Source organism: Pinus tabuliformis, chromosome 8 (assembly GCF_031772625.1).
Source record: "Pinus tabuliformis cultivar Carrire ecotype Pingquan chromosome 8, CPIR1, whole genome shotgun sequence".
Classification (NCBI taxonomy): domain Eukaryota; kingdom Viridiplantae; phylum Streptophyta; class Pinopsida; order Pinales; family Pinaceae; genus Pinus; species Pinus tabuliformis.
Window position 1 is genome coordinate 1,467,853,160 of NC_142294.1, and position 9,957 is coordinate 1,467,863,116.

Consider the following 9,957-nt stretch of genomic DNA (forward strand, 5'->3'; position numbering starts at 1 on the left):
TCATGATGCATCTCCCATAGAAAATTCGTGATCAATGGATGCACAGATTTCGAGAAAATTGGAAAATGGCTGAAGATTTCAGAGCTCGATTTCTCGGAAACCGTGCATCGGAATCGGCTGAAACTGCTTGGGTAGGCTACTATCATCCATGTGCATCTCCCCATGAAACAGGTTTTGAAACGGATGCACGGTTATGGAGAAAATGCAAAAATGGCTGATGGTGATGGAGGCTGATCCCTTGGAAACCGTGCACCGGAATTGCATGAAACTGCTCAGGAATGTTGTCATCGACCTTGTAGAATTCCCCATAAAGCGGTTTGTCAAATGGATGAATGGTTTTCAAGTTATGGCAAAAACAAATTCTGCTCTATGTGTTTTTGGCTTCAAGGCATTTTGCATGTGCTTGCATGGGATGACAAAATGAATTTTGTTTGTGATGCAGGTATGGAGATGATGGAGGATGAGTTGGAAGACTGCAGGAGGACTCTTGAACCTTTGAGGAAGCTACCATGCTTGCAAAACCACTTTTTGAAATGCATGCCTAGTTTCCCACAATTTCTACAGGAAGATCCTGTAGAAGCACAATGAGAAGCACAAGGAGGTGAAAAAATGATGGATGAAGGCAATGGATGGACACACAAGTGCTTGTAGGCCTAATCAATAGATTCCCATCATTATATTCATTTTTGAGATTGAATTTGGCTCGTCCAAAGGTTCTACAGGATGTTTCCTGTAGAAATTCAGAGCATCCTGTAGAAAACACAGTTTGGAGGAAAGAAGCATAATGACATGAAAAGAATGATGGAAAAGGGGTGAGGAGTGGAAACATAGATGAGTGTAGGCCTCATGGACATATTCCAAGCCTTCAGGTCCTCTTTGGAGATCAATTTGGCTTTTTTGTAAGCTTCCTGTAGAAGATACGAAAACTCCTTTGTCTTTGATTTGAGTGCTCCTCCGATCATGAAACGTCATCCTTTAACCTGCAATGTCATTGCTGCAACATGAAATGGAGATTAGCTTTATTTTTCTTTTCTTTTTCTCTTTTTTTTTGAAAAACAACTAGGGCGCCTCATGGAGGTTTTCACCCTAATTACCTGCCTTGGGCGCCTCCAAGGGAGGTTTTCACCCAAAGATCTTTTTCTCTTTTCTCTTTTTTTTTTTTCAACCCATTGACCGCCTCATGGAGGTTTTCAATCAATGAGCCAACCTAAGGCGCCTCCGAGGAGGTTTTCACCTTAGATTTCTATTTTCCTTTTTTCATTTTTTTCTTTTTCTTTTTCCCCTTTTTTTTTTTTTTTCTACCCTACCCTACTTGAAAAACAAACTCATTTTCAAGTATAAGAATACTTCCAATGGAGCCATGTGCACATCGAGATTAGAGACAAAATGATGTGGAGGCTCGAAATGCATGCTCTGACAGGTATCCAGATCTCAAAGACCAAATGATCTGACTTTGAAGGGATCAAACATAGTTGAGGAAGAGAGTACTGCTGCAACTTAGTGACTGTCTGGAACCATGTCTCAATATAGCTTTGATATCCTTGGTCCCTTTGCTGATCTGGATCATTCTTCATGTCACTTTCTATCATGACTTTCTCATCTTCCTCCTTTTGATAATCTTTCTCTTGAATACATGGAAGATTTGATGGTAACCATGAGGGAACTTTCTCCATCTCTGATTCTGATCTCTTCTCTTCATCAAGTGCAGCCCATGGTTCTTTGATCTTTTCTTTTGGATCTTCTTTTGCCTTTGGTCCTTCAATGCTTTCAAGATGATCTCTTTTTTGCAACACTCTTCCTGAGCTTTGGTGAAGATCATTGGGCTCAAAAGGAGTTGTTTGGATATGTTGTGCCTCAGATTTACAATGGGGTTGAGCTACTCCATTGCATGGCTTTGGAAATGGTACGGGCAGATGAGTGGAGGTGTGAGTTTGAGATGGAGATGGATGGCATTGTGGTTGGGTAGGCATTCGGGGTTGCCTTGGTGGAGGAGGAGGCGATGGTTGTGGATGAGCAGGTGGTGGAGGAAAATGAGCGGGATGAGAGTTATACTGGGGCCTCCACTCCTGATAAGGTGCATTCCACTGAGGTTGTGGCTGAGCATAAGAGTGAAATGAATGAGCAACTGGTTGGGCATAGTATGGATCTGTGAAGGAACAAGGAGAATATGACCAAGGAGGAGGTGTAGACCAGGAAGGATGAGCAGGGGGATCCCAAGAAGGCATGAAAGTGGCTTGATAAGGGTCATAATAGGTCTCGGGTATCCCTTGCAGTTCCTGCTGGTAAGATCTAGGTCCATGTGGCCTCCTTTGGTTCATATAATAGAGTGATTCAGTGGCTCCCTTGGCTCTTTGATATGCAGCTTTGATTCTGGGCAAGGAAGGGCACTGATCTGTAGGATGGTATTCTTCACATACAAAACACACTTCTAGGGAGTGCATTGGACATTCGTTCCTAGGATGCTTTTTAAGGCACCTAGGACAAAAAATGATCAAAGCCCTCTTGGCTTCTTCTTGCTTCTTTTGGATCCGCAAGGTATCTAGTTGCATGGCAAGAAACTGCCTCATATCACTCTTGAAATCTTTGATCTGATTTTCAAATTCATCTTTGGACAAGATGTTGCTCCCAACATTTCTGCTTGTAGCCATTTGCTTCAGAGGAATGTTTCTTATTCTTCGCCCCTAGAGGTTCTTCAGATATGTCTTGATGTCCACCCAGGGGTCCTTTCATCACAGCCATCGAAGGAGAACGTTGGCTGTGTGAAGCAGTGGGGGTGTTGTGCAATCATTTTTCTAACTTATCTCTACTCCTACAAGGCATGAAATAGATTGAACGGCAACTAACTATCTTGCGAAATTGAAATGAAAGCAGGAAAGGACTACTCTATTTTGCTCAAATGAAATTGCAAGAATGAAATGCTAGGCTACGCTTGCGAAATTGAAACACTAATCTACGCTTGCAGAATTGAAATGCGAAATTGAAATGCTAATCTATGAAAGCGAGAAATGCTAATATATGAAAGCAGGAAATACTAATCTACTTGTGCATAAACGAAATTGCATAATGGAAATGAAATAAACTACTTAGAAGAAGATTGTAGTGGAAAATAGAAGAATAGAAACAATCACCAATACTCTGCCGCTTCCCCGGCAACGGCGCCAAAAAGATGGTGAGCTCCAGTATTGTAACAATAATGCTACAACTCCTGGGGCTTCCTGTCTCTTAATTTTATCAACCCGGTAGTTCGTACAAACTTGGAAGCGGCGGTGCTATATGCACAAGTACTAGCTCTTGTCGCAGCTGTCACTTGGTCAGCTGGCACAAGTCCGCTAGGGCTCAAGCCAACTTCTATAGGCTCTCAGAAGAAGCTTTCTAATTGATGGACGAAAGCTAATATCAAAGGAAAGCTACTTTACTTGACAAAAATGAACTGAAAGCAAATCAAAGCATGTAAACCTAGGAAACCCTAATTTAACTAGTCTGACCTCTACAATGCAAGGAATGTAAGTGCAACTTCTACCAATGTTGTCATTACCTCTAATAAGTGAGAATGCATGGATCTAAACTACTTGCATCATGAAAGTTATGTTTTTGTATTTTTCCTTTAAGTATGTGGAATGATTGTGATCTTGTGTTAACTAGGGTTTGGTTGTGCAGATGGGATGGAGAAGGAAGGAAAGCGTGGGATAGGTTGGGGAGGCTAAGAGAGGTCCCTAGGGATCCTTAGCATCCATCCACAGAGGTTCCTAGCATTCAGATGCTCAGCAACCGAGAGAGTGGCCTCCTACAGGATGGCTGTGGAGGATCCTACAGGATACTCTGTTTTCTACAGGATGTCTAACAATGGCTACAGGATGACCTACCGTGAGTGTTTGGTGTGATGGAGGGATGATGAAATGGTAGAGGGAGATGTGTAAGGTAGGAATGAGGCTGGTGATGGCTTTAGAAGTGAAAGAATGGGATGGGAAGTGAGTGTAGGGAGTAGGTTGGAAGGTAAAGGGCTATGTCAACGAAAGGGCTAGAGAATGGAAGTACGTGAGGAGTGAAAGGCTTTGTGAGAATCAGAGCGGAGCAGGGATCAAAGATGTGTTTGCAGGTGTGATCAAGGTGGAGGACGAAGTGATGGAACAAGAGAAAGTAGTGTAGATGAAACAAATGCTTGTGAGTGTCACCAAAACAAGAATGCTTCAACCTGAGCTACCTGTGACATAAAATCAATGAACAACAATATAAATTGTGAAGGAAACTCATGCATGGCAGTGGAATGAAGAAGTAATGCTAAATATGAAAGTGCATGAATGGATCTAAGTAATGCCTCAGCCTACTTCCAAACAACTACAACAGTTCTAACTAATAAAACCAATCTGTTTGACTTCTACAGGAAATCTAAATCAGCAGCTATACTCAAATGCATGTAAAGGAAAATGGAAACGAAATGCTAAAGGAACAATATTGACACAAAGGAAGGAGGCCTGAGCTCTCAGGTTGGGCCCAACCCTGAGAGCTTTAGGCTCCTTTAAAAACTCAAAATCTGATCCAAAACTTCTTGCTTTTATTCATAATCAAAAGTCTAATGTCATGCCAAAACTGGCTTACAAAGAGCTAAAACCACATTGACTAACTAGCTGCTACGAAATGACTAACTACTAGCTACCAAAAATGACTACCAACTAGCTAACAAAAATGACCAACTACTAGCTAACCAAAAATGAGGCCCCAAGCCCTCTTATTTATACAATTTGAGGACCCAACAGTCCTCCTCAAAGTTAGGGACTTGGCTGCCCAAGACTTGTAGTTAACAGCAGTCCAACTTGACTTGCTTGGCTGCCCTTGAGCTCATTGATTTGGTGGCCTTTGAACTCCGAGCTGATGGTGGAGAATTCGAGGTAAGGGTCCATAAATGAGGGGGACACCTTCCTACAAATCCTCTAGCTTGTTCTCCCACGAATTTGGCTGCCAAGTGCTCATTAAGACCTTCAAATTTGTCTCCAAGTTGACCAAAAAGGCTACACAAAGCACCCATTAGACTTGTTGGCATAATGACTAACCAAATTCACTCTATTAACATAAAAATAATCAAAAACATGCAATAAACAAATAAGAATGGTGGACTAAGCCAAATTAGGAGGTTGAATGAGCCCAAATAATTGTACATTTTTGGGGCTCATCAATAATAACAGGAAAAAAGCTCCAAGAAAAGGGTCAACAACACTCTCGGTTTCACCTCATCCTTATTGGATCAGGGGCTGGAATTGAAGAAACAATGTTGTCCCAACAAAAACACTAGTTTGCTTTACCATGCAAACGTTAGTGTACTGTTTTCATTTGCAGAAGTTGGTTATGTGTTTAGATCTCTGAAATGGTTCATTGCATCTTTGATATACATGGTTCTCTTCCAAATAAAGCTGTTTTTCATTCGTTTTATTGACAGTTAGATTAGATTAGCTAGGACTTTGATTATTTGTAAGACTTTGTTGATTCGGTTAAATGTACACCATGCAGGGCATCTCTACCACTCTCTCATCCACCTAAGCTTCACTAGAGCCATCTGCTCCATCTCCTAGCTAGGTTCCTCGTCTCACATCTGTCCTCTTGCCCACGTAACCCTACCTTTTTTTGCAATCATTGTTTCAGCCTTCTTTGAGCCAATTTAGCCATCTACACCTTCTCACCACTCCATCCACTAGTCCCTGGGCCACTTCAAGCCCCTATCCTACCTCCATATCCATTCATGCATCTTCCCTCACTCACCCATCCTCCAAAATCCAATTTTTAAACATCCTGTAGAAATTTATGAACATCTTGTAGAAATTCCTGAACATGCTGTAGAACCCCTGCAAACTTCTTGTAGAAGATCACAAATGAGGTTTCTTGATAGCCAAACTTTGTGAAACACTTTGGAAGGGTTTTAGGGGCTCCTTAGACCCTCTCTGAACCTTCCCAACCTCTTCCAAGCATTTCTCCTCCTTGATCCACCCCTGCACAGTCAAAGAAAAGTGAAAGCATATGCATGATGAAATTGATGATTTAACCAAAAATACAAAAAGATGTTTTCTTCAGATAGAGGTAGTCTAGACACATGTATTTTACCTTCATAGAAGTAATGGAATTCCTTCTAGTAGTTTTCATTCTCTCCTTTGCATCAGTAGGACTAGCTGGTAGAATTAGGGTTTGTTAGGGTTTGCTTTTCTTTTTGGCTTTCGGTTTCTTTCCGCAAGTAGATTAGCTTCCTTTGAGTTAGCTTTCATCCATCAGTTAAAAAGCTTCTTCTAAGAGCTCATAGAAGTTGGCTTAAGCCCCTAGCGGATTTGTGCCAGCTGACGAAGTGACAGCTGCGACAAGAACTAGTACTTGTGCATACAGCACCGTTCCTTCCAAGTTTGTTACGAACTACCAGGTTGATAAAAGTAAAGATGGGAGTCCCAGGAGTTGCAACATTATTGCTGCAATACTGAAGCCCACCATCTTTTTGGCGCCGTTGCCGGGGAAGAGTCAGAGTATTGGTGATTGTTGCTTTTCTTCTATTTTCTCCTACAACCTTCTGCTAAGTAGTTTATTTCATTTCCATTCTGCAATTTCATTTCCGCAAAAGTAGAGTAGACATTTCCTGCTTTCATAGATTAGCCTTTAAATTCCACAATTTCAATTCTGCAAGCATAGCTTAGCATTTCAATTCCACAATTTCAATTCTGCAAGCGTAGCTTAGCATTTCAATTCTGCAATTTCATTTGAGAAAAATAGATTAGTCCTTTCCTACTTTCATTTCAATTCCACATTTTCATTTCAGCAAGATAGTTAGTTGCATTTCAATCTATTTTAGTTTTGCAGGTACTAGAAGAAAAAAAAAACAAAAGCAATCAAAATTCTTTCCATTTCATGCCTCGTAGGAACAGAGATAAAACCAGCAATTCTTACCCAACACCCCCACCACATCACTGAGTCAACCTTCTCTCTTCTCTAGTGATAGTGAGCCAGAAGAACCTATAGCTGAACTTCCTGAGATATACGAAGATCCTATAATAGAAGAAGAGTTAGAGAACACTCCATCTGAAGCCATGGCTGAAAACCGAAATGATAGAAGAGAAGATGAGAGAATAGAAGGTGCCTTTCCCATCTGGGCGACCAATGGAGACATGAAAATGAGAAACATAAGTCCCTCAGCTTTACCTCACTTCCATGGATTGACCACTGAAGACCCTGATACCTTCCTGTTTGAGTTTGTTGTCCTTTGTCGAACTTATGACTATGCTGAGGACGAACAAAAGTTAAAACTCTTTCCCTCTACCCTCAAGGATGCAACATTATGCTGGTTCATAGGGTTACCTGGAAATAGTATCACCACTTGGGCTCAGATGCAGCAAGCTTTCAATGCCAAATACCGGGACTACTGTAGGTCCAAGGAAACCAAGGGAGAAATCTTTCGGATGACCATGGGAAGCGATGAGTCTTTAGAAGATTACGAGGAAAGGTTCCAACTTAGTTATAAACGGGCCAAGTGCACACTTGACCCGGAATCTATGAAGCTGGTTCTTCTCCGAGGAGTCCCTGAAGACCTTCTAGACACCCTTCACATGTTGACTGGAGGGTACATCTACCAACTACCTTATGAGGACATAAAGACCATGTTTAGAAACCATTCTATGGCAGCCCAGAAGAGAGGTAGGGGGAATCCACTTTCAGCTACTATCACCTTTTCCAAGCATGATTTTGCTAACCAGATGGAAGACCTCAAGAGTGAGATGAGACAGACTATTGCCATGCAACTTGATACCTTTCGAATTCAGCAAAAGAAAGAGGAAGCTGAGAAGGCTTTGGCCATTTTTTGTCCTAGATGCACAAGGAAGCATCCTAAGAATGAGTGCCCATTGCACTTAGTAGAGGTATGTTTCGTTTGTGAGGAAGACCACCCCACCAACCAATGCCCTACCTTGCCTGGATTTAAAGCCATGTACCTAGGGACTGAGGCAGCAACTGAACCTCTCTACTTCCTCAACCAAAGGAGGCCACATGGGCCCAGACCTTACCAATAGGGAATGCAAGGGACATCCCAAGCTTATTATAACCCCAACCAATCTGCTCGTATACCTTCTTGGGGCCCCCCTACTCATCCTTCCTGGTCCGCACCTCCTCTGTGGTCTTATCCATCTCCATACCATACTCAACTTCCTCCTCATTCATTTCACTCACATGACCAGACACAACCTCAGTGGAATGCACCTCAACCGGGGTGGAGGCCTCAGTACAACACTCCTCCCGCCATTTTTCCTCCACCGTCGGCTCAACCACAACTGTTACTTCCTGCTCCTCCAAGGCAACCCCAGATGCCTGCTCAGTAAGCTAGCCTGGCCATTGTTTGGCCTCTTAGCAAAAGATGTTGAGTTTGAATGGACTGACGACTATCAGAGGGCTCTGAATGAATTAAAGTATAAGTTGGTGTCCGCCCCAATTTTGAGAGGCCCAAACTGGGCCCTACCTTTCCACATCCACACTAATGCCTCGAACAAAGCCATAGGGGTAGCCTTAGGATAAGTTGAAGAAAACTTCCATATGCCATATACTTTGTCAGCAAAAACTTATCCAAGGCAGAAATGAATTATACTGTAACTGAGAAAGAGTTCCTGGCCGTGGTCCATTCCCTGAACAAGTTCCGACACTACATCACTGGCTATCAAACATTTGTACATAATGACCATGCTGCAATTAGATATTTGATGAATAAGCTTGATGTGAATGCTCGTGTTATTAGATGGTTACTTTTGTTGCAATAGTTTGATTTGACTATCGTTAACAAACCAGGTAAAGAAAATGTTGTTGTTGACTTCTTGTCTAGATTTGATTTGCCTGCAAGTGAAGAAGGAACAGTGGATGACCCGATGCTAGATGAACATCTGTTTGCTATCTCAGTACTCTCTCCGTGGTTTGCTGATATAGCAAACTATCTGGTCTCAGCACAGTTCCCTCCACATCTATCCTCAAAGGAGAAGAGCAGAATCGTGAGGAAGAGTGCCTCATTCACTTGGATCGGTGGCAACCTATTCAAACTTGGCCCCGATCAAATCTTAAGGCATTGTGTAAGGGAGGAGGAAGTCTTTGACATCCTCCTAACCTGTCATGATGTGCCTTATGCAGGACATTTTGCACCCAAGAGGACTGCCTTCAAAATTCTACAGGCAGGCTACTATTGGCCCACTCTTCATCAAGATGTGAGAAGATATATCAGCCAATGTGATCGATGCCAAAGGATGGGGAAACCGACTCCAAGGGACGAAATGACTCTCCAACCTCAAGTGACTCTTGAGCCATTTGAGAAGTGGGGTATGGATTTTGTGGGTCCTATCAACCCTCCTTCAAGGGAAAGGTCTTACATCATTGTGTGCACATACTATTTGACAAAGTGGGTAGAAACCAAGGAAATCAAAGCAGCAACAAAAGAAAAGGTGGATGAGTTTTTAAGAGAAAACATCTTGTACAAATTTGGCTACCCAAGAGAGTTAGTCACTAATCAAGGAAGCTAGTTCATCTCCAACTTAATTGAAGACTTGCTCGCTCATCACAAGATCAAGCATAGGACTTCCACCCCATATCATCCTCAAGAAAATGGGCAGGTGGAAGTCACCAATAGATCATTAGAAGGGATTTTGACTAAGGTGGTGAGCAGCAACAGAAAGGATTGGGTAGATCACCTGGTTGAGGCCAGTTGGGCCTACAACACCACTTGGAAGACCATAACCAGTTTCACACCTTATGAGCTAGTCTATGGGAAGAGAGCTTTGTTGTCAATCGAGTTTGAGTACAACGCATTGAGGATGGCAGCTTAGCTGGACCTAGATCTTAGCCATTCTCAACAAGAAAGGTTATTGCAGCTAAATGGGTTAGATGAACACCGAAGGCCCTCCTCCACTCAGAAGTGGTTCAAATTTAGAGGAAGATATGGCATGACCAGCACCTCAATGACAA